General features: G+C 37.8%; 1 long non-coding RNA gene across 1 annotated transcript; it reads right to left on the bottom strand.

The window, feature by feature from the left end:
- Nucleotides 1-410: 410 nt before the first annotated feature.
- On the bottom strand, nt 411-25812 carry LOC144239016 (uncharacterized). Its single transcript, XR_013337292.1, has 3 exons — nt 25474-25812; nt 1976-2102; nt 411-1052 (listed from the first exon to the last, which is right to left on the bottom strand). It is a non-coding gene; the product is annotated as an uncharacterized LOC144239016 (long non-coding RNA).
- Nucleotides 25813-25926: the final 114 nt, after the last annotated feature.

Raw genomic sequence — 25926 nt, 5'->3', positions numbered from 1 at the left:
CCTTTAGCTATTTTATAACTGTATAGTGCCCTAGTTTTATAAAAAGGGAAAGGAGCCGTTAAGAGATTAGTTTTCTATAACCAGAAGCATTATTGGGAACTTCCAGTCTTTCTCACTAGTCGTTTATAGATTGTAGGTCCAGAAGCCAGGCATCTGGATGAATGTTTCATTACATCACTCAACTTCCCCTGATCCTGAAAGGACCCTTTTTTTTTTTTTTACTGTTGAAAATTGTATCCTGGGTGCCAGAATATAAAGTTAGGAGAGATGGCCAAAACACTTGCCTTAGGGCAATAAAGTGGAGAAAAATGAAGATCCTCAGAGGCAGTGGGCTATCTCAAAACAGGTGCTAAACACATTTGTTTGTAATGATCATTCATATAATTTCATAAGATATATGGTTTATTTTATGTTGATTGTATAGAGTTTTATATGTCTGAACAGAATAATCACACAAAAAGCAAACTTTGTTGATAGAAACATAAGTCGTTTTAGGAAAACGGCATATTTCATGTGAAAAAGTATATATATTTGTGTGTATGTATATATGTAACACGTATATATGTATATATATATATCATATGTGTATGTGTGTGTGCGCACCTGCACACATACACACCAGAAGCCAATTGAGAAATCTTGGTAAAAGCAAAACTATCTATTTGACTTCCGTAGATAAAACTGAGGTGCACATTCATGTCTTCTAGTTCTAAGGTTGATCTTCTAAGAAAAACTTACGTGTTACAGAGTGCCTTCACTATGACCTTTTTTCTATTTCCTTGTTTGTGTGGGGTTCTTTTTTCCACTGGGTTGTGAAATTATGTGAGTGGCGTATGTCAAGTAGTGATTTGTCCCAACCTTCACCGTTCTCAACATGAGGTCTCCTTCTTGCATTTGTGGGCTCAGCGAGGGCAAGTTTCCAGCTGTGTTCCACCACATCACCCATTCTGTCATCTGAGTGGTGATATCAGGTAGCAGGGGAGGCAGGCGGGCGCGGCAGGACCTGCTCCTCCAGTTTGTCCTACGTGCTGTTATCTGTATTTAAATAGCCACTTAGAAACAAAGCAAAAAAAAAAAAAGAGTGATAAAATACACCACATTTCCTCATATTTTGTCTAACAAATGGACTCAAAAAGTACACTGGACAGTTCAGAATTCCTTTCATCAGCTTCTATATAAAGTTCCTGCAGTTCAGGTTCAGAAAAAACAAAAACAACAAAAACCTTAACTTGCCCCCAAGAAACAATCAGCAGAAAGTCACTGACAAAAGAGCAGGCAACCCCTGTCCTGTTTTCCCAGTACAAAGAGGAGGAGGACCCAGGGTTAGTGCTGAGCGTCAAGGAGCTGGTGCCTGCGTCAAACAACTCTTCTTCAGTGATTGCAAGGCTGTGAGGGTAACCAGCAGTTTCCACTGGCACTGAAGTCGGAACACCTGCAGTGTAGACTCGCCTAAGAACACATTTACAAGAGTCAGACTCCTTATGCTACCATTTAATTTTATTATTCCGTAGCTTTAAACATTTTTGCTTTTCTTTTCTTTTTGGAGTTGTTAGTTTTTGGGATAAAAGGACAAACTTTAAAAATTCCCATTGCTTTAATTGCTATTAATGTTTGTATATACTAGGCAATCAAATCGCATCTGCCTATTGAAAATCTTCAACTTCACTTAATTCCAAGGGAAATAATGTGTTGCTTAACTTTTAAAACACGGCATAGACAGTGTAGCTTCTGTTGACAAATGGATGTGCTACTTGGTTTGACATGAAGTGTGGATGGCAAACGCGTGCTCTTCATCATGGAGGGCCGTGCATATGTGCTGCAACATCAAAGCTGGTCCATCACAAACTTGGATGCCTCCTGCTCATGATTTGGTGTGAATAAAAGGACATTTATAAGGCTATGACCCATATTAAGGCATCTTCTCCTTGCGAATATTAGTAACATTTGAAGAAATACAATAATCCAAAAAACTTACTGTTGACTGGCTTTCCTCATTCACTGTATTTGGGGCAGTGAATGGGAGGGAGGGAGATGTTTTCCAAAGGTCACTAGGTTGAAACAGCTGTCATCCTGCCCATGAATCTCAGGTCAATTTGGTGTCACTGGAGATGAAAGTACATCACATAGAACAAAGAAGTAAGTGAGAGAGGTTTTTCTGTGAACAGACCAAAAATTAATCTTTCCGAAAACACAGAAAATTAGCAAATCATTTACTATTTGAAAGCAATACACATATAGAGTTACTTCTAAACATGAAGGTTTATGGGGCATCTGGGTGGCTCAGTGGGTTAAGTGTCCAACTTTTTTTTTAAGTGTTTATTTCTTTATTTTGAGAGAGAGAGAGAGAGAGCATGAGCAGGGGAGGGGCAGAAAGAGAAGGAGCGAGGAGACAGAGACTCCCAAGCAGCCTGACAGCATGGAGCTCTACACAGGGCTTGAATCCACAAACCAAACCTACAAACGGTGAGATCATGACTTGAGCAGAAATCAAGAGTCTGTCACTTAACCGACTGAGCTCCCCAGGCCACCCTAGGATCTGACTCTTGGTTTCGCTCAGATCATGATCTCACAGTTAGTAAGTCTGAGCCCTTCGTTGGGCTCTGCGCTGACAGGGGAAGTCTGTTTGGGATTTTTTTCTGTGTGCCCTTTCTCTCTGTGTGCCCCTGCCCCGCCTTTTCTCTCTCTCAAAATAAATAAGTAAACATTAAAAAATAAACACGAAAGTTTAATCTTTTTATTTTTTAATTAAAAAAATTTTAAATTATTTATTTGAATAATAATTTATTTGAGAGAGAGAGAGAGACCAAGAGCACAAGCAGGGGAGGGGCAGAGGACAGGTAGACACAGACTCCAAAGCAGGCTCCAGGCTCTGAGCTGTCAGCACAGCTGACACGAACCAACTGTGAGATCATAACCTGAGCCAAAGTGGGACGCTTAACTGACTGAGCCACCCAGGTGCCCCCCAAATTAAATCTTAATGTCTCCATCTTCCCTACAAATCTTTTTTTAAGAAGTAGAATCCCCAATTTAAAAAAAAAAAATTTAGTGTTTTTTATTTATTTTTGAGAGTCAGAGAGAGACAGCTCTAGCAGGGGAGGGTCAGAGAGAGAGTGAGACACAGAATTCGAAGACAAGCTCCAGGTTCTGAGCTAGCTGTCAGCACAGAGCCCAGTGCGGGGCTTGAACCCACTAATGGTGACATCATGACCTGAGCCGAAGTCAGAGGCTTAACTGACTGAGCCACCCAGGCGCCCCATCCATCTTCCCTACGAATATTTACAGTTTATAAAAATATTTGAAAAAATTTTTGAGTAAGAATGTATAAGAGCGTAAGACCTTAGAAAACAAGAAAGCCTGATATAATCAATGTAAAATGAGTCTTGAAGGTTGGATTCATATTTCTTTCAACTTAAATGACTGAATCAGGAAAGGAATTTAAGCAGACATGAATGTGGATACCACATTCACTCTGATTTATATATCATATTAAAAATACATTATTTTACTTTTTTTTAAATTTTTTTTTATGTTTTATTTATTTCTAGGAGAGAGAGAGAGAGCAGGAGAGGGTCAGAGAGAGAGGGAGTCACAGACTGAAACAGGCTCCAGGCTCTGAGCTGGCAGTCGGCACAGAGCCCGACGCGGGGCCCGAACCCACGAACCGCGAGATCATGACCTAAGCGAAAGTCGGACGCTTAACCGACTAAGCCACCCAGGTGCCCCTATTATTTTACTTTTTATAACATTATACATTATACTGTATTATAATGGTAATCCATATTTATTGTAGAAGTGAAAAATAAACCCAGGCATTTAACACTTCACTAATTTAACCAGTATATACCCAATACCTGCTGTGGGCTAGGTATTGGGTATATACCGGTAAATACAACAGATGTTGATCTGCCCCTTTGGAGCTTGGAGGCTACGGAGTGAGACAAACAATAACCTGCAAACACATAAATATGTAATTTAAAATTGGAATAGGTGCCTTGGTAAAAAGAGAGATCAGACATCGAGAATAACAGTGGAGAATCCACTTACAAAAAGGAACTTGGAGACCACACCTCAGAGAAAGAAGTTTTAAGTATTAAATTTGAACTTTTATCAAAGCAATGCACACACAGTTAAAAAAATTAAATAGGGAATGTATATGAGAAGTAATGATCTGCTTCTCCCATTGTCACTGTACACACAAGATGCAACCATTTTTTAAATCTCTTTTGGCTGTTTACCTTGCTAGTTGCTTCCATATGACAAAGTCACTGGTTTTTAACACTGACTGTCATTAGAATCCCCTTGGGAGGTTTGGAAACAGTACCAAACAGGTGGCCCATACCTGCAAAGGCTCTACTTTAACTCTTTGTGATAGCATCAACATTTAATTCTGCTTCGGTTAAAGAACATACTATTTAAGATTTTGATCTTTTGAAGTCTACTGAGATTTGTTTAATGGCATGCTTATGTTCTAAATTGGTGCATGTAACATATGATTTGAAAATAATGTGTATTTTCAAGTTATTGAGAGCAGACTTCTTTAATAGTTAATTAGATTACAGTGGTTGATATTTTTGTTCAGATTATCTATATCCTTACTGATTTTTGTTTCCTCCTTCTTATCAAATACTATTAAAATCTTCAAGTGTAATTTTGGAGTTATCTATTTCTTCCTTTCATTCTGTCAATTTTGCTTCACATATGGTGAAGTTTATTAGGCACATATATTAAGGCACATGTATTTATAATTATTATATATATTTAAATGTATTGGCCCTTTCTATTATTATGGTGTTTCTCTTTAACTATGGTCATGTTCTTGTCTGGAAGTCCACTTTGCCTGATATTCACATAGTTACCCTTGTTCTTCTATATATAGTGTGTGCATCAAATATTTTTTCTTGTGTTTATTTCCAACTTACCTGATATGTATAGAGCATATATGAGGTTATTGCTTTTGTATCTTGTCTGACAACACCAGCCTTTTTATGTAATATTTAGCTCACTTATGTTTAATGTAATTATTGTTACAGTTTAACTTAACTGTGCCATTTTGCCATCTGTTTTTTATTTGTCTTATATACACTTCCCTTTTTGGTTCCTCTGTTCCTTCTTGTTTGCCATCTTTTAACCAGTTTTTTTTAGTGTTCCATTTTAATTTCTCTGATGGCCTTTTAGTTGTATCTTTTTGCATCTTTTAAGTAGTTGCTAATTTAGGGATTAAAATGTGCCTCTTCAGTTGATTACAATCTACTTAATGTTGAGTGAATACAGATAAAACTTCTAAAACTCTGAATAATTATGAAGATCATCTCCTTGTCTTTCTGCTACTTTTATATACATTTCATTAATACATATAGCTATACACCTATAAGCCTAACAGTACAGTGTCTCCCCCCCATAAAAATTCTCATCTATGAAAAAGCTCATTTTTAGATAACAGTGTACTGCAAGTTCTAGCCAGTTTAATAAGGTAAGAAAAAGAAATAAAAGTCACAAGGATCAGAAAGGAAGAAGTAAAACCAATGAATATAGTTTCATTTTTACTGCAGCTGAGCTAACTTCTCCAGCAACCATATTCAATCTTCTGAAAATTCTAAAAGAGAGCCAGTCATTCACATTTTGAGTACATACTCTGAATCTGACTTAATTAAGTTTTTACTTTACTTTTCTTTTGCTTTTCTTTGGTATCAACAAGATGTATCATAAATGAGTTGAACAGATAGACATCTGTTGAATTTAGACTATGATATTTTGACATATTGGCTTTGGCTTGACATATGTAACATTTACATATATTTTCAAATAGACTCTTAGAATAGTTTTAGGTTTACAGAAAAATTAAGATATATGGAGTTCCCAGATATCTCCTGGAATACAATTTTCCATACTGACATGTTAGTATAGTACATTTGTTAACAACTAATGAGCCATATGGAGTTATTATTAATAAAAGTTTATACTTTATTCAGATTTCCCCAGTCTTTACCTAATGTCCTTTTTCTGTTCTGGGGTCCCATCCAAAATACCAGTTACATTTAGTTGTTAAGACTCCTTATATTTACTTTGTAGCAGTTTCTAACCCTCCTTGTTTTTGACACCCTTTACAGTTTTAAGGAGCACTGGTCAGATGTATTTTATTTTATNGAGCCCGACGCGGGGCTCGAACCCAGGAACCGCGAGATCATGACCTAAGTCGGAAGCTTAACCGACTAAGCCACCCAGGCGCCCCTGGTCAGATGTATTTTAAAATGTTCCCCTCGGGGCGCCTAGGTGGCTCAGTTGGTTAAGTGTCCAACTTCATTTCAGGTCATGATCTCACGGTTTGTGGGTTCGAGCCTCATGTTTGGCTCTGTGCTGACAGCTCAGAGCCTGGAGCCTGCTTCAGATTCTGTATCTCCCTCTCTCTCCGCCCCTCCCCTGCTTGTTCTTTGTCGCTCTCTGTCTCTCAAAAATAAATAAACATTATGTGGCGCCCAGGTGGCTCTGTTGGTTAAGCGTCTGACTTCGGCTCAGGTCATGATCTCATGGTTTGTGGGTTCAAGCCCCATATCAGGCTCTGTGTTGACAGCTCGGAGCCTGCTTCTAATTCTGTGTCTCCCTCTCTCTCTGACCCTCCCTGCCTCAAGATCTGTCTCTCTCTATCTCAAAAATAAATAAACACTAAAAAAGCTTTTTAAATAAATGTTAAAAAAAATAAAAAATCTATAAAATGTCCCCCTCTACTGAAATGTATCTAACGTTTTTATCATGATTAGAGCAGGGTAAGGTGTTGTTTTGGAGGAAGGTCCTATAGGCAAAGTTCCACTTTCATCATATCATAACAAGGGTACATTCTATCAACATAACATATGAGTGTTGATTGTTGCCTTTGGTCACCTGACTTTGTCGTGTTCATCAGGTTCCTTCACTATAAGGCGACTCTTTCTTCCTTCTTTCCCTGTGAAAGTCTAGTGCATGTAGCCCTTCCTTAAGAAGTGAGGAGTTGTACTGTCCCTCCTTTGGGGTAGAGTATCTATACAAATTGTTTGGAGTTCTTTTGCAGGAGAGATTTGTCTCTTTTCCCCATAACATTTATATCTTAATGCTGTCACTCTCTCTCTCTATTCATGAATCCATCTATTCATCCATTCATCCATCCATTCTATCAGCTATTTCCTTTACAGGTTAAACGAAGACAATAGTAAAAATTATCTTGGTCTGTAAGACTCAGTATTCTTTCTAAACCTAAATTGGCATGTATTTTTTATTAATTTAATTTTTATTATTTATTTATTTTTAAATTCCAGTGTAGTTCACATACAGTGTTGTATATACTAGTTTCAGGTGTACAATATAGTGATTGAACAATTCCATATATTTCTCAATGCTCATCAAGGTAAGTGTACTCTTAATAACCTTGACCTATTTCACTCACTACCTACCTTTTGACAACCCCCTGTTCTCTATAGTTAGGAGTCTGTGTTTTGGTTTCTCTCTCTCTTTTTCTTTTGTTTATTTTGTTTCTTAGATTCCACATATGAATGAAATCATATGGTATACGTCTTTCTCCGTGATGTCTTTTTTTTTGGTCTGTGCCCAAACAAAAGTGAGCAAAATAATGTTATCATGTTTGCTTTCATTTTATTAATATTTGGCTTTTACTTGAAACTTTGCAATGAGATTCTCTGTATCTTATTATTATTATTATTTATTTTTGTATATTTAGTTTAGTGAATATGCTAATACTCTTATTACAGTTGAAGTAAAAAAAGATTCAACATCATCAACTTCTCATAGCAAATCAATAAATGAAACTGCCTCTACCACCGATTCCTAGGTTTGTCTCTACTTCAATAGTCTTGTTATATTTAGTTATCTCTTCGTAAATTTTAAGGCTTTATTTTTTTTAAACGTCTTATTTATTTTTGAGAGAGAGAAAGAGTGCATGCAAGGGAGTAGTGGAGAGAGAGAGACACACACACAGAATTTGAAGCAGGCTCCAGCCTCCAAGCTGTCAACACAAAGCCCAATGAAGGGCTTGAACCCACAGACTGTGAGATCATGACCTGAGCCAAAGTCGGACGCTTAACCGACTAAGCCTCCCAGGCACCCCAATAAATGTTAAGTCTTTAAAGAAAAAATCCTTCCCATTTTGATTTCTCTAGTTTAAACTTTTGCTGTCTTTGAATAATAAAATTTAAACATAATATACTGGTGTTCCAGGAAATTAAAGCTAGATGTTTTCTGCAATGCTTAGGAAAACCATCAATTAGCAAAAACTAAAAAGTAAAATCAGAATGTTACTTTGACAAGATGAGCGCAAATACTGAACAAACAAAACGTAAAATAGCAAATTCAATGCATAAAGAAACTTTCAGGTGTTACTACTTAGAGAAACTTTAGTGTTAGGTTCTTTGTTTCTGGATTGAAAGCAAGACATGTTTGCACTTAAATTTGGAAAGTTCTGCAGATACCTATTCTTAAGAGTAAACACTCCACATAAGTGGCTTAACCATAATGCATGTATACCAGGAATGGAGACCTCTGCTACGGGGAGGGAATGGAAAGATGAGAATAAGTGCAGAGGAACTTGGCAGGAGACAGAGACTAAGGGAATGGATTTATGTGTTAAGCTTACTTTCATGGGAATTTTAAAATGAATTCAAAGTTGCTAAGTGAATAATGACAATAGCTATATTATAGAAAAATCTTTGTATCATTGTGGTGTAAAGAAATTCGAACATCTGAAAGTGACATTTATAAGAAGGGAATGGCTTTTGTTTCAGAGTTTAGTTTAGAAAGCGATGTACTCAAGAAGTATTGGGGCGCCTGGGTGGCTTAGTCAGTTAAGCGTCCGACTTTTGCTTAGGTCATGATCTCGCGGTTCGTGGGTTCGAGCCCCGCGTCGGGCTCTGTGCTGACTGCCAGCTCAGAGCCTGGAGCCTGTTTCAGAGTCTGTGACTCCCTCTCTCTCTGACCCTCCCCTGCTCACGCTGTCTCTCTCTCTCCTAGAAATAAATAAAACATTAAAAAAAAAATTAAAAAAAAAAAAAGTATTTCACCTTCTGAACCAAATACTTCAAGCACCTGAAAGCCAGCTACATGATGGAGCAAAAATATTTAATAGATTGATACTGGAAGGAAAAAGACTTGTAGTTAGATTGAAAATCTTTCAACTAAATGGAACCCCTAGATGGAATTAGAATGACAAATTAAAATTGTCCAAATACAAAAAATACAACCTGGTTTTTGTTATAATTAAACAATAAAGTCCTTATTCTGTTAAATGTATATTTATTGGCATTTTATCAGACTATCTTATGGAACCTACTTTGGTATATAATGTTGACAGAGGATTTTCAATTCGTCAGGTAAATTAAATAGTGACTTAACCTAGGTTTGCTTTCATTAATTCAATTTTGTTTCTTTTGTTTTTATTTAGTTACAGTGAGAAGATTTTGGCTGAACATATGATATTGTCCAGGATGGTATCTATGAATAGCTATTGGCTCTACTTATTTAGAGTAAAAGTACCTGAAGAGATTCTCTCTCTCTTTTTTTAATTAAATGTTTATTTGTTTTTGAGAGAGAGCAAGCGAGCAGAGGAAGGGCAGAGAGAGGGCGAGCAGAGGGCCTGATGCTGGGCTCAAATTCAAAAACCGTGAGCTCTTAACCTGAGCTAAAGTTGGATACAACCGACTGAGCCACCCAGGAATCCCAGAGATTCTCTTTTTTTAAAAATGCAGTTTAGTTGACATATATTAAATTAGTTTCAGGGGTACAATATAGTGATTCAACAATTATATACATCATGAAATGCTTACCACAATAAGTATATTGTAATATTGCTTCTATCCCCTATACTGTACTTTTCATCCCCAAGATTTTACCTATAACTGCAAGTCTGTACTTTTGAATCTCCTTCACTCACCCATTTTACCAATTCCCTTACACTTTCCCTGTTGTTCTCGGTATTAATAAGTCTGTTTATCTGTTTGTTTGTTGTTTGTTCATTTGTTTTGTTTTTTAGATTCTTTGTTTGATGTTTATTTATTTATTATGAGAGAGAGAAAGAGAGTGCAAACAGGGGTGGGGGCAGAAAGAGAGGGAGAGAGAAAGAATTCCAAGCAACCTCCACTCTGTCAGTGCAGAGCCTGATGCAGGGCTCAATCTCACAAACTGTGTTATCCTGACTTGAGCCGAAATCAAGAGTCAGGCAACTAAACCAACTGAGCCACTCAGACATCCCAGTTTTTTAGATTCTTTTACCTTGAGAAGTTCTAAAGAAAACTGTCCGAAAAGAAGAGAATCTACAGACTATGAAGTAAATCATACATAAATTACAAACAATGGTATGCATGTCTACAGGCAGATGACAAAGGGCCTATAGCTTCGGTGTGTATTTGCTGTTAACAACTCATCATTTCTCAGGAGGGTGAGGACATAGCCCTGGGCCAGACTGCTTCCTATAACCTGTCCTTGATCAATCCTCTTCTTTAAAAAATCCCCTTTTTGTGTCATTCTTGGCCCATTTCTGTATTCCTTGATCATCTACACTGGACCATGTGAAACTGATTAGTTCTTTGTGTCTGAACTGATATGCGAACTACAGAATTCACAGTCTGTTTACATCTGCTCTAAAGTTTACTCTTACAAATATAGACTTTCTACCTCAGAGAGACTCTGTTTATTACACTATTATAGTGCTGGCTGTTTCTAGTCTTGTTTCCCATCATGCCAATTGATGCGATGTAGGAAATGTAGGTAGTGTGATGCTTCCTTAATTGAAATACACTCTACTTGGAAAAGTTCTTAATACTTGTGCATACCTTCTGTGAAATGATTGACTTAAAAGATCATCAGGAGTGCAACTCAGCACACGTTTTTGGAACACCTCTACTGTGCTGTGAAAGTCTCCAAGATGAATGAAACCAAAATCCTGTTGTCAGGAGCTTGATCTTTCCCAGGTTGGGGTATTTCCCATATTACTATTGGCTCAAGTCTTGATTTTCTAAGTTTTATTTATTTATTTTTAAAAATGTTTATTTATTTTTGAAAGGGAGAGAGAGAGAGAGAAGAGAGAGATTGATCTCAGGCAGGAGAGGGACAGAAAGAGAGGGAAAGAGAGATTCCCAAGGAGTCTCCACCCTATCAGTGCAGAGCCTAGAAGTGGGGCTTGATCTCACAAACTGTGACATCATTACCTTAGCCAAAATCAAGAGCCGGACACTTAATTGACTGAGCCACTCAGGAGCCCCTAAGTTTTAGAAATAATCATATCATGGCATATTAGTAAAAGATACTCAACATCAGTAACCATTAGGAAAATGCAAATCAAAACCACAGTGGGATAGATGCCACTTCGCACTTACTGGGATTACTATAACAAAAAAGACAGATAAAAAGTGTTAGTGAGAATATGAAGAAATTAGAATCCTCTTATAATGTTGATGGCAATGTAAAGTGGTACAGCCACTTTGGAAAGCAGTTTGGCAGTTCCTTAAAGGTTAAACAAAAAGGCACCATATGACCCAACAATTCTACTTTTAGATATCTACCCAAGAGAAACAAAAACATGTCCATACAAAAACTTGTGCATGAACAATCATAGCAGCATTATTCATATAGTCAAAAGGTAGAAAAAACCAAATGTCTACCATCTGATCAATAAATAAAATGTAGTGTGTCCCTGCAATAGAATATTGTCAAGCAATAAAAAAGAATAAAGAGAGGCACCTGGGTGGCTCAGTGGGTTAAGTATCTGACTTCGGCTCAGGTCACGATCTCGTGGTTTGTGAGTTCGAGCCCCATGTCATGCTCTGTGCTGACAGCTCAGAGCCTGGAGTCTGCTTCAGATTCTGTGTCTCCTTTTCTCTTTGACCCTCCCCCATTCACACTCTGTCTCTCTCAAAAATTAAAAAAAAGAATAAAGAACTGATATATGCTATGATGCAGATAAACTTGGCAAACATTCTGTTAAACATAAGAAGCCAGTCACAAGAGACCATGCTGAATGAGTCTATTCTTAGGGAATGTCCAGAACTGGCAAATCCAAAGAGACAGAAAATAGATTGGTGGTTGCCTAGGGCAACCCTTGCCTAGAGGGAACAGGGTGACTGCTAAAGGGTAAGGGATATATTTGGGTTCATCAAAATGCTCTAAAATTATTGTTGTGATGCCTACACAATTCTGTGAATATTCCGAAAACCATTGAATTGTATACTTTAAAAGGGTGAATTTTGTGCTATGTGAATTATATCTCAATAAAGCCATTAAAAAAAACAGCAAAAAACACCCTAATACCTGTGAAGAGAGCAACAAAAAACTTTAACATCTATTTATTTTAATGTTTTTTATTTATTTCTGAGAGAGAGAGAGAGAGACAGCGTGAGCAGGGGAGGGTCAAAGAGAGAGGGAGACACAGAATCTGAAGTAGCCTCCAGCTACTTCAGCTAGTTGTCAGCACAGAGCTCTAGCAGAGCTCAAACCCATGAACTGTGAGATTATGACCTGAGGTGACGCTGGACACTTAACCAACAGAGCCACCAAGGCGCCCCTCTAACATTTACATTTAAGCAAAAACATTAAGAGCTGTTAATGAAGCAGACCATTTGAGTCTTAGTCCTAGCTCAATCATTTACTAGCTGTGGGATCCAGCACATTCTTTAACCTCTCCATGCCTTAGTTTCCTATCTGGAAAATGGAGACACTGGTAGTTCCTACTTCACTCACGGTGGATATCCATTAGATTTTGCATAATTGAATGTTAATGGGAATAAGTACAATGGTCACGTTAGAGCTCAGTAAATGTTACCCATTATTTGCAGAGAGCTCTATCTAACATTCTTAAAGTACTCTTACTAACATTTTCTCACTTGATAATACAAATACTTGGGAAATTTACATTTCGTCCACCTCAGCAAAATTTAAGCAGCATGTTTTTGACCCTCAAAACTCCTGATGTCTGTCATGCTCCTTACCCTTCCTTCACTTCGTGGTACCCAGGATTTAACTCTATTTCAGTCTTGCTTTTACCTAAGTTCTGCTAAGATGTCAATAAATATCACTTAATAATGTGATGGAGCCAAGGAATTTCCATGCTTAAAAGAGAGATCTTAAAAACCAAAAGAACTTGTATAATCTGAAGGGAAGGTGACTCCCCAATCGTATCCTTATGTATAATTATGTATCAATTAGGGACACAGCCTGACCTGCCCACTCTGTGCTGGGATCTGATTTTTGTGATTTAGTCTGTAAATTTTGTCTATTTTAAAAATGGCTGAAAAGTCTTAAAAATGTATGAAATCTCTCATATATACAATTTCTACTTCTTTAGATTAGTCCTTATGGTAATAAACAAAGCTCCTAAAATTTCCTTTAATTCTGAGAATTTTATTACAAAACGAAGCATTTTTTCTTGTTAAAAAATCAATAACTTCAAATAAAAAGAGTAACAAAACACCTGTATTACCCCTGCTTTGATGGGGACTTCCATTTTTGTATATATAAACATACAAATACATACTTTAAAGAACAGAAATCATACCCACTGTGCACTCATTTTTTCCTACCCAACAATATGATCTTTTGTGACTTTTATTTCTGAAATATTTTTTTAAAGGTAAACTCTACACCCATCACAGGGCTTGAACTCACAACCTGAACATCAAAGATCAAATGTTCTAAGAACCATATGATCTTCTCGATAGATGCAGAAAAAGCATTTAACAAAGTACAGCATCCATTCTTAATAAAAACCCTCAACAATATCGGGATAAAAGGAACACACCTCAACATAATAAAGGCCATCTATGAAAAACCCACAGCTCATATCATCCTCAGTGGGGAAAATCTGAGAGCTTTTCCTCTATGGTTAGGAACAAGACAGGGATGTCCACTCTCACCATTGTACTGGATAGGCTAGCCTCAGCAATCAGACAAAACAAAACAAAACACAAAAGAAATAAGTCATCCAAATCGGGAAGAAAAAAGTCAAGCCTTCACTATTTGCAGATGACAGATACTCTATATAGAAAACCCATGGGGCACCTGGATGGCTCAGTTGGTTAAGCGTTTCACTTTGGCTCAGGTCATGATCTCACAGAGTGAGTTAGAGCCCCCCATCAGGCTCTGGGCTGACAGCTCAGAGCCTGGAGTCTGCTTCGGATTCTGTGTCTCCCTTTCTCTCTGCCCCTCCCCCACTCACACTCTGTCTCTCTCTTCCTCTCTCTCTCTCTCCCTCTCTTAGAAATAAACATTAAAAAATTAAAAAAAAAAAAAAGAAAACCCAAAAGACCACCAAAAATTCAATCAAATCGCAGGATACAAAATCAACGTACAGACATCTGTTGTATTACTTTGTTTTTAAATTTATTTTGAGGGAGAAAGAGAACATGAGCAGGAGAGGGGCAGAAAGAATCCCAAGAAGGCTCTGCACTGTCATTGTGGGGCCCGATGCTGGGCTCAAACTCCCGAATGGCAAGATCATGACCTGAGCTGAAATCAAGAGTCAGACAGTTAACCACTTAACTGACTGAGCAACTGAGGCGCCCCTAGGTTGCACTTCTCTACACCAATAATGAGGCAGCAGAAAGAAAAATCAAGGAATCAGTCTCATTTACAATTGCACCAAAAACCATAAGATACCTAGGAATAAATGTAACCAAAGAGGTAAAAGATCTATATTCTGAAACTATAAAACACAGATGGGTGATAGACATTAAGGAGGGCACTTGTTGGGATGAGTTGTAAGTAAGTGATGAATCACTGAATTCTACTTCTGAAACCAATATTGCACTTAATGTTAAGTAACTAAAATTCAAATAAAATTTTTTAAAAATCCACACTTATGAAAGAAACTGAAGATGACACACACAAAAAAATGGAAAAACATTACATGTTCATGGATAGGAAGAAAAAATATTGTTAAAATGTCTATACTACCTAAAGCCATGTACACATTTGATGCGACCTTTATCAAAATACCACCAGCATTTTTTCACAGAGCTAGAAGAAACAATCCTAAAATTTGTATGGAACCACAAAAGACTCAGCCAAAGCAGTAGTGAAAAAGCAAAGCAAAGCAGGAGGCATCACAATTCCTGACTTCAAGTTATACTATGAAGCTGTAGTGATCGAGACAGTGAACTGGCACAAAAACAGATGCATTGGAGCACCTGGGTGGCACAGTTGGTTGAGCGTCTGAATCTGGATCTTGGCTCAGGTCATGATCTCACAGTTCGTGAGACTGAGTCCAACATTGGGCTCTATGCTGATGGTGAGGAGCCTGATTGGGATTCTGTCTCTCCTCTCTGCCACTACTATGCTTGTGGTCTCTCTCTTGTAAAATAAATAAATAAACTTAAAAAAAAAAAAAACCAACCAGACACATAGATCAGTGGAACAGAATAGAAAACACAGAAATGGACCCACAACTCATCTTCAACTTCAACAAAGCAGGAAAGAATAGCCAATGGAAAAAAGACAGTCTCTTCAACAAATGGTGTTGAGAAAACTGGACAGCAACATGCAAAAGAATGAAACTGGACCACTTTCTTACACCATACACAAAAGTAAATTCAAAATGGTTTAAAGACCTAAATGTAAACAGGAAACTGTCAGAATACTAGAGGAAAACACAGGCAACATTTGATTTGACTTTGGATGTAGCAATTTCTTACTAGATATCTCCTCCAAAGAAAGGGAAACAAAAGCAAAAATAAACTATTGGGACTTCATCAAGATAAAAAGCTTCCATACAGTGAAGGAAACAATCAATAAAACTAAAAGGCAACTCATGGAATTGTAGAAGATATTTGTAAATGACATATCTGATAAAGGGTTAGTATCGAAAATCTATAAAGAACTTATCAAACTCAACACCCAAAAAACAAATGATCCAGTTAAAAATTGTCAGAAGACATAAATAGGCATTTTTCCAAAGAAGACATCCAGATGGTTAACAGACACATGAAAAACTGTTCAACATCACTCATCAGGGAAATACAAATCAAAACCACGATGAAATACCCTCTCACAGCTGTCAGAATGGTTAAAATGAACAACCTAGGCAATAACACGTTGGCAGGGATTTGCAGAAAGGGGAACTGTCTTACAGTGCTGGTGGGAATGCAAACTGGTGCAGCTACTCTGGAGAACAGTATGGAGGTTCCTCCAAAAAACTGAAAATAGAACTACCCTATGATTCAGCCATAGCACTATTAGGTATTTACCCAAAAGATACAAAAACACTGATTAGAAGGAATACGTGCACCTCGATGTTTGTAGCAGCATTATCAACAGTAGTCAAACTATGGAGAGAGTCCAAATGTCCATAGACCAATGAATGGATAAAGAAGATGTGGGGTGTGTGTGTATATGTATATATGTATGTATACATCTTCTTTATCCATCCATGTACATACATCCATATGTGTATGTACATATATACATATATATACACATAATGGAATATATATATTAGAATATACATAAAGGAACATTACCCAGACAGCAAAAAGAAAAATTTTGTCATTTGCAATGAGGTGAATAGAGCTAGAGTGTATTATGCTAAGCAAAACAAGTCAGAGAAGGACAAATACCATGTGATTTCATTCATATGTGGAATTTAAGAAACCAAACAGATGAACATGGAGGAAGGGAAAAGAGACAAATGAGGAAATATACTCTTAACTATAGAGAGCAAACTGAGGGTTACTGGACGGGTGGGTGGGTGTGGAAATAGGTTAAATGGGTGATGGGTATTAAGGAGGGCACTTGTGAGGAGCACGGGATGTCACATGTAAGAGGTGAATCACTAAATTTTACACCTGAAGTTAATATGCTGTTTGTTGACTAACTGGAATTTAAATCAAAACTTGAAAAAAAAAATCATAGTGAAACATGACCAAAAAAATAGCACATATTCTACCTACTGAATCAGACAGGTGCCCCGTATTTCTGTAATATTTTAATAACTCCATCTCATTATACAGATGTGGAATGACTTATTTAAGCAATACTCTAAGGATGGATATTTAACATATCTGCGTGGGATAATGAATATGCTACAATTATGTCAAAAATAAACAAAATGCTAGGAATTTAAGGGAAGTAAGGCATTTCTTCCAATTTTCAGCCTTGGGGCCTTTGTAATGGTGATACAGTCTGGAGTTCTATCATCAGTGATAAATATTGAAACCTGAGGATTCAGAGGAGGACAGTAAAGAAAGCACTGAGAAATAAGAATTGAAATTTTTTTAATGTTTTTTTTAAATTTATTTCTAGAGAGAGAGAGAGACAGCGTGAGCTGGGGAGGGTCAGAGAGAGAGGGAGTCACAGACTCTGAAACAGGCTCCAGGCTCCGAGCTGGCAGTCAGCACAGAGCCCGACGCGGGGCTCGAACCCACGAATCGCGAGATCATGACCTAAGCAAAAGTCGGACGCTTAACCGACTAAGCCACCCAGGCGCCCCAAGAATTGAAATTTTTTAATCTTAAGAAGAGAATGCTTACAGATGACTATATACTTATTTATATATAAAGACTATCCTATATGCACATCACACCCATAGTCCATGAGTATTAGAATTATTGTGTATATCTCTACTTCTAGCCTGAGAGTACCAGAGGCATTTCATTTTACTCTCTACTTACCCTGTAGTGTGTACTGTTTATTTGAAGAATAAAAGTCTGTTGAACATAATTATGACATTTCAAAAGAAGAGAGAGTGTTGATACTTTAGTCCTGCCTACAGTGACTGTTAATTTCCATAAACTTCTAAAGAAAACTGCCAGTCATATGACTCTGTACATATCACTAGTATGCTACTGTGTGTTTCTTATTCCCATGAAGAAGAATTTAAGACTTTGACTCACTGTCTTACTCTAGTAAGTCAGGTCTCTCTCTCTCTCTATATATATATAATATTACTGAAATGTAAACACAATTGTGTTGAAATTATGACCCACTTGCTAATTTGAACTGTATGAAATGTTAACTAAATGCATCTGTATTTACACAGGTATGTTTGCTTACTGGGTAAGCATAGTTGGAAATGTTTCATTTATTTAAGTTTATTTATTTATTTTGAGAGAGGGAGAGTACATGCATGCAAGTGGAGGAGGGGCAGAGAGAGAGGGGAGAGAGAGAATCCCAAACAGGCTGCTTGACAAGAAGGTCAATCCCGAGGATGCTGAGATCATGACTGGAGCTGAAATCAAGAGTCTGATGCTTAACTGACTGAGCCACCCAGGTGCCCCGGAAGTGTTTCACTTAAGTGTGATGATCTGACGGTCTTATGGTGCAGCTGAGGGGCAAATTTTTCCTACTAGTTATACAAATCAGGCTTTATGGGCATATGTATTCATATGTATTCAAATTACATAGTCTCAAAGTGGAAGTTGTAACATTTTGCTAGCCTGTTGAGTAGTAAGGTAACTGTAAACTTTCAGGTTGTTTGAATCACAATTTATCATATTTGATCACAAAATAATTTAGGAGGCTTGTGCTATGCTAAGCTAGGTCTGATTCTTGTCAGGGCTGGTTGGGGTTTGTGAACAGGAAACAGAAAATGTCCTTAATGAGGTCTTCCTTCCATTTCCTTCCCTTCCGTTTCCTTCCCCTTTCCTTTTTCTTTTTCTTTCTCTTTTTATAGCAGTTAACAAAATTTAGTCAAGTCTCTAGTTAATGAAGACAAACATCATATCTTATCCTCTTATTATAACTCTTAATTTCCCAGTAAAATCAAGTAGTTTGCAATAGTGGGCATTAAATACTCTTTTTAAATGGTTTCTTTCTTTATTCCACTGCCAAAGTTTGTAGAAAAGTGCTTATAATGTATTTAAAGTGCTTAGGACAGTGGCTAAACATAGCTGGCATTCAATATGTTTTAGCTATTTGGGGTTTTTTTGGTAAAGAAAACAATATTTTAATATAAAAACTTACAAAGTTAATGGGCACAGTTACAATAGACAATAATTTAGAGCTCAAAAGGAAGAATCAAAATGAAAGAAAAACAGCAATTAGGATTATGAAAGGCATCAAACAACCAAGATGCATGTTATATTGTATTTTTTTTTAATCTAATAATGTAGTCCTATAGTTTCTGAATAAGTTCTATAGTGAACAGGGTTAATTACTCTTCCTTGTTCACAGTGCCACCTTCAGGAGAGAGGTTTCCTTAATTTAGTGCAAGTGCACTAATTGCTGGATAGAGCTAGGTCAAGTACCTAAAGAAAAGGCATAATACAGTGTATGTTTGAATTTAAATGATTATCAAGAGAATGACAACTCTGAGTCTTTACATCTGACTGGGTTCAATGCAGAAGACCAATCTTTGAACTTTTAAATTTTGATGTGGGAAATTTAAAAATTGATTAGAAAGGAATACATAGAATTTATAATTTATTTTCTTTTGGAATATCATACTTAGATCATAATATGTAAATTGTGCAATTATTAGATCATCACCAAGAGCTTTTTAAAAAAATTTTTTTAATGTTTATTTTTGAGAGAGAGACAGGGTGAGAGTGGGGGAAGAGCAGAGAGAGAGGGAGACACAGAATCTGAAGCAGGCTCCAGGTTCTGAGCTGTCAGTACAGAGCCTGACTTAGGGCTTGATCCCACAAAATGTGAGATTATGACCTGAGCAGAAGTCGGACACTTAACTGACTGAGCCACCAGGTGCCCCATTACCAAGAGATTTTAACAGTTTCCCTTGATATTTTGTTCCCTTAACCAGTCTCAGAAGGAAATACTCCAGGGGCGCCTGGGTGGCTCAGTCAGTTAAGCATCTGACTTCAGCTCAGGTCATGATCTTGCGGTCAGTGAGTTTGAACCCCTCATTGGGCCCTGTGCTGACAGCTCAGAGCCTGGAGTCTCCTTCAGATTCTGTGTCTCCCTCTCTCTCTGGCCCTTCCCTGCTCCTGCTTGCTCTCTCTCTCTCTCTCTCTCTCTCTCTTCCCCCACTCTCTAAAATAAACATTTAAGAAAATTTTTAAAAAGAAGGAAATATTCCATATTGAGTAAAAACTAGAGTTAAGTAATTCCTTCTAGTACTTAAAATAGTACTCAGTTCATGAATAATTGATTGAAAAAGCTGAATAAATGGTTGAAGGAGCTGAAGTAGGTCAGATCAACAATCTGACAGAGGAAAAGTGGGAGAGCCATTAGAATTACTAGAAGTGTAAAAAAAAAAAAAAAGAATTACTAGAAGTGTCTAGTGCTACACTGTCCAGTACAGTAGCCATTAGCTATGAGGACTTGAAATACAGATAGTATGAATTGAGATGTCCTGTAAGTGTAGAATATATACAATCTTTTGAAGACTTAATAGAAAAAAGTCATAAAATATCTCATTAATATTTTTATATGGATTACATGTGGAAATGATGTTTTACATGTATTAGGTTAAATAAAATATATTATTTAAATTAATCTCACCTACTTATTTTTACTTTTCTTAGTATGTCTACTAGGAGGTGTAAAATTACGTTTATGGCTTGCATTATATTTCTACCAGGCAGTGCTTTCTAGGGCATACAAATCAGTGTAACAGCAGTACCCATGACAGGTTTACTGAGCACATGCCATGTGCCCGGCATGTATTAAGTGCTGATAAGAAGATGTTCAGGTAAAGTTCGATAATCACTTGTGTTTTTACCTGGATATTAAAGCTGGGAGATCAAATAATTGCCCCAGATGTTACAGATAGCAAATGGAAGGGCAGTTATTCAAACCAAATCTGGCTGGACTTCAGAGCTCACTTCTGTAATACCTACACTATACTAACTCCTGGGATACCCTTTACTTGAAATTAAATCAGAGCCATGTAGAGAAGGTAGAGATTTTAATTCAAACATTCAGTTCTATAGCAGGGAAAAATGAGGCTAAGAGAAGTTAAGTGATTCCAAGACCTCTTGCACTAGAATCACATACAGTTAATCACACGATTTGGGGTCGGTAAATCAAAATAAATCCTAAATGGTAAAAGAAGAGGGTGCTATGAGAGCAAACAATTAGGGAGTGGAATATGGCCTGAAAAGTTAGATAAGGAAGTATTGGTTGAATTAAGGTCTGGAATAAGAACGGAAATTAACTAGGGCAAGGAGGAGGAGCATATTACAGTTGACCCTTGAACAACACGGGTTTAAACATCATGCATTCACTTACACACAGACTTTTTTCCCCCATAAATACAGTACAGTACTATAATTTTTCTTATGATTTTCTTAAAAACATTTTCTCTTCTCTAGCTTACTTTATTATAAGAATATAGTATATAATACATATAACATACAAAATATGTGCTAATTGTTTATGTTGTCAGTAAGGCTTCTGGTCAACAATAAATAGATTTGGGGGATGCAAAGTTATGTGCAGATTTTCAACCACGTAGGGGGCTGATGCCCTTTAAGACCCTCATTGTTCAAGGGTCAACTGTACACACAGATCTCAAGTGAAGGGGAATGGGTTGTTTAAGGAAAAGTCTTTATAAAAAGAATGCAAAGAGGTGGTTGGTTCTAAGGCAAAGCTGGAGAGAAACGCAGAGGCCAGATCATTTGGGGAATTTTCAGCCTTATGAAGGTTCTGGTTAATGATGTGGCCAAGCTGACACAACTAGTAAATGGAAAAAGCTAAGATTCCAAAACCAAGTCTTCTGGCTCCAAAGCCTTTAGTCTTTTCACAACTCTATACCACAAAGTAGCAAAAAGACTAGAATGAACACATTTTGTGTCATTCTGACTTTAATTCAAAAAATAAAACTGGATTAGGAGCAGAACATTTATCTGGAAGATACTCCACAGTGGAGTTGAGTGGAATTTCAAATGGAAGGAGTCTCTCATGTTCCTGCATGTTTCCTAAATATACTAAAGGTCCAAGCTCTGGAGGACTCTTTATCTAGTCTATTTCTCAAAACTGATTTGCAGCAAGTAAATTTGAGGGGTGAGCTAACCTCTCCATCTGGGAGAAAGAGCAGGCTTGCTTCTGCTTACTATAAAAAGCAGTGGATTCCCCAAGCTAAGCATTCTTCTCTCATGCAACCCACTGTGGGGGCAGGCGTCTTTATGGGCCCTCTGCATTGCACCTCTGAGATTTGGAGGCGTGGTGAATTGATGTAAACATGATGCTCCTGCTGTTCGCTGTGTTGTGAGTAATAAAGTCCTTTGTCTCTGACCCACAAGTCTTCTACCAGCATCTATGAACCAGCAGGAGGCTAACTTCTTAGGTGGTCAATAGGATTAAATCAAACCCCAAACCTAAAAGTTTACATCTAAACTACCAGTGGCCCCTGGAAAACTTGAGAAAAAAAGAAGGTGTAAGAGTAAGCAATCTTAAAATAGTAAGAAGGAACAAATACTGATTTTTAAATTAGTCAGCTTTTTGCATGGGTTTATCTAAACTTCACCCTCTGGTTTTATAAAAAGAAGCCCTGACTTTGGGACTTAAGGCTCCAAACTGCCCTTTGGTGGTACTCTGCTTCTTTTTATGTTAAGCCCTAGAAAGCTAACTTCTCCTGTGCTGGTGGGAACCGGGGCAGGGGCGTTAGCATTGCTGGGATCATACTCCGTGAAAGGAGGACTGGCTGACTTCAGTCAGTTTCCCAGTTGAGGGATACCATGGGGAGGTCACTTTGGTGGGTAATTTGTCAACTGTATGATGCAGAGGCGAGAAATATTTTAGCGTTCACTCTGGCTACTCTCTCCTCATTTTTTGAAAACAATTTTTAATGTTTTATTTATTTCTGAGAGAGAGAGAGAGAGAGACAGTGTGAGCAGGGGAGGGTCAGAGATAGAGGGAGACACAGAATCCTGAAACAGGCTCCAGGCTCTGAGCTGTCAGCACAGAGCCCGACCGAACCGTGAGATCATGACCTGAGCCGAAGTCAGACGCTTAACCGACGGAGCCACAAAGGTGCCCCACTCTCCTCATTTTGTAATTTGACTTTTTGTGGGGAGGAGTAGCTTGGCCAAAATCACCCTATGAGTGAATGGCAGAGTGGAACTCCACTGTTCTTTTCACCACTCTGCTTCTAATCCACTTCTCCAGAACTATCATCAATTCATTGCAATTATGTGGTACTGACTTACCATGCTCAAATCTGGTGGATAAACAAGAATTTAATTCATTTACTATTGTAGATATGTAACTCTCTAGAGGGGGATTGCTTCCATATCAAGGGTAAGACTTAACCGACTTAAGCTTAAGTCATAAATCAAAAAGTTGCCTGGTGAGCATAGAATTGGAACATATTTAAAATGTGTATTCTCCAGTGTTATAACCATCAGACTTGAGTAGCCATATGGATTCCTCTTGATTTAGTGTATTACTACTTATAGAAGTTTGGATTGGAGTTTGGAATTTGTTCACTTGGATACTATTTCTTTACCATCTAATATGTGTCAGACACCTACTATATGTAGGCTCTGGACCTAAGGATATTAGCCTCTGGCAAGTGCTTTATAGAGACATCTTTATTATCCAAATACTCTATTAAATTAGCCATCTAAGTACCATTACTTCATCTTGAAGGAAAGAATTTTTACTTTCAGGAGTTTTATAATATCTTTCTTGAATCTCATTATCAGTCTGTATACTAGAGAGTAATTATCATATTTTACAAAGGAGGAGACTGAGACTTAATGTGGTAAAATAATGTGTTTCAAGTGACATGATTAGCAAGTGGCAGGCCCAGGAAGACCCAAGTCTACCTTATTTGAAGTACCTTTGCTTTCCACTATACCCGTTAACACAATTTTCTTAAAATTGGGTTCATTGGGGCGCCTGGGTGGCTTAGTCGGTTAAGCATCCGACTTTCACTTAGGTCATGATCTCGCGGTTCGTGGGTTCGAGCCCCGCATCGGGCTCTGTGCTGACTGCCAGCTCAGAGCCTGGAGCCTATTTCAGTCTGTGACTCCCTCTCTCTCTGACCCTCCCCTGCTCACTCTGTCTCTCTCTCTCTCTCTCTCCTAGAAATAAATAAAACATTAAAAAAAATTTAAAATTGAGTGCATTACTTTCTAGGCATAGTCATATTAAGGTCTTTCTTCTGTGACTCTATACTCCTACTTCCATGATTTGGGAATGGTTCTAATCTCATCTACAAATCAATTCTGCAAACAGTTATTTAAAATGAACTATGTACAAAACGTACTATGTACAAAGCACTGAGCCATTCTCTGGAGGATGTAGAGATGAAAAAGACAGGATCTTTGTATTATTAGAGATTACAATACACATACACAAACACAAAACCTGGAATTAAGCTGACTAAAGACACAAACAAAATGCTATGGGAACATAGGGAAGAAAAAGTTAGAATTAGGGAGGTTTGAGAAGGGTTTTGGAGCAGGGAACTGAAATTTCAAGGGTAAGATTGGTAGAAGACACACACACACACACACACACACACACACACACACCTGAAATGTGAGGTAGCCTGGGGGTGGGGTGCTTTGGTGGATCAGCTGGTAGAGCATGAGCCCCACATTTTCCTTATAAACAAACAAATAAATAAGCAAACAACAATAACAACAGGAACAACAAGAGATGTAGCCTGACGGCAGGAGAGTGCTGGGCATCACCTACATTGTGGGGAACAGAATATACTGGTGGTATTGTTGCAGATGATGCAAGAAAGATACAAGTTGAGTTGTAGAGGGCTTGCACATCAGCTAGAAAGTTTGGAACTGAATTCTGTATGTAAGGAAGATCCTTACAGGGATTTGGGGCAGGGGAGAAATCCAGTTCAGTAAAGATAATGCATATGGCCTTTTATAGCTTTACCACTGGATCCCGTCAGCTTCACGTGGTGTCTGGAACTTGTTCTGTGCGAATAAAACATGTTAAATGAATGAAATTGAGGGGAATAGACTAGATATTGTATTATCAATTAGGTTACTGTAATAATAGTTCAGGAAGAGGGCAGATGTAATTAACACTGTAGAAGTGAAAATGCCTGTCCTTGACATCTGGGTTTGGGCTTTATGGGAAGGGAAGGTGTTAAAGAAGGCTGACTTTGACTCTGTTCCACAAGGAAGATAGCGATATTGGGAACAGGGTGCATGCAGGTAGAAAAAAGATGGTTTGGGGAGAGTGGGAATAAGAAAGATTCTTAATTCTGTTTTGAATTATGTTGTGTTTAAAATGCTGGTAGGATCTCTAGTAAAAGAATTTTTAAGTCTATAGCATTCATGAGCCTTCTTTGAGGTGGTACCATGTTCATATACCTCACTTTATCCATAGTTTATACAGATTTGTACTGATTTCAGTTTGATATTTTCCTTACATTCCTTACAATTCTGGGGAAGTATCTTATTTTAGTTCGTCCCTATGCAAGAACTACCTTAAGCAGAAAGAGAAGGGGAAAATACATAAAAGTAGTTGGAGTGATCTTCAGATTTCATGCTTTAAGCTGGACAAATTGTACCCTTCATCTTCATTAGCTCGAGTATCATGGACAAATATATTTTAAAGGACAGATCCTGTACTTACAAATCAGGCGGTAACCGAAAAATATGCATGTACAAAAATGACTTATAACTGAAAAAGTAGTAAGTCCAGGTGACCAGAGGTGACGTGGTAGTTTATTGACTATTCTTCTGACGGTGGCTTTTATTTGGTAGAACCTTTGGAAGTTGTTTTTCGAGTCCTGCTGATAATCTGAATTATAAGGGATGCATTTATTCCTTCCCACGTGCCATTTTGAGCTATATATAATTGGGAGCAGACACACTGCATTTATCAGTCCAGAACATGATGGTGTCCCTCTCTTTCTTTTCCCAAACTTCACAGCTAACTTCCTGACTCGACCATCCCACGTGGGCGGGAGCCGAACGGATCCCGCCAGGAGTGGCGCTTCTCCCCCACCCCCACCTGGCGGACACGTGCCCCAGGGACCGTTGGAGTGCACAGCAACGGTCCCTTTTGTCCGGTAGGCGGGCGCCA

The sequence above is a fragment of the Crocuta crocuta genome, unplaced genomic scaffold (assembly GCF_008692635.1).
Source record: "Crocuta crocuta isolate KB4526 unplaced genomic scaffold, BGI_CrCroc_1.0 scaffold107, whole genome shotgun sequence".
Taxonomy (NCBI): domain Eukaryota; kingdom Metazoa; phylum Chordata; class Mammalia; order Carnivora; family Hyaenidae; genus Crocuta; species Crocuta crocuta.
The sequence above is the reverse complement of the archived record's forward strand: the minus strand, read 5'-3'. Positions and strand labels throughout refer to the sequence as shown.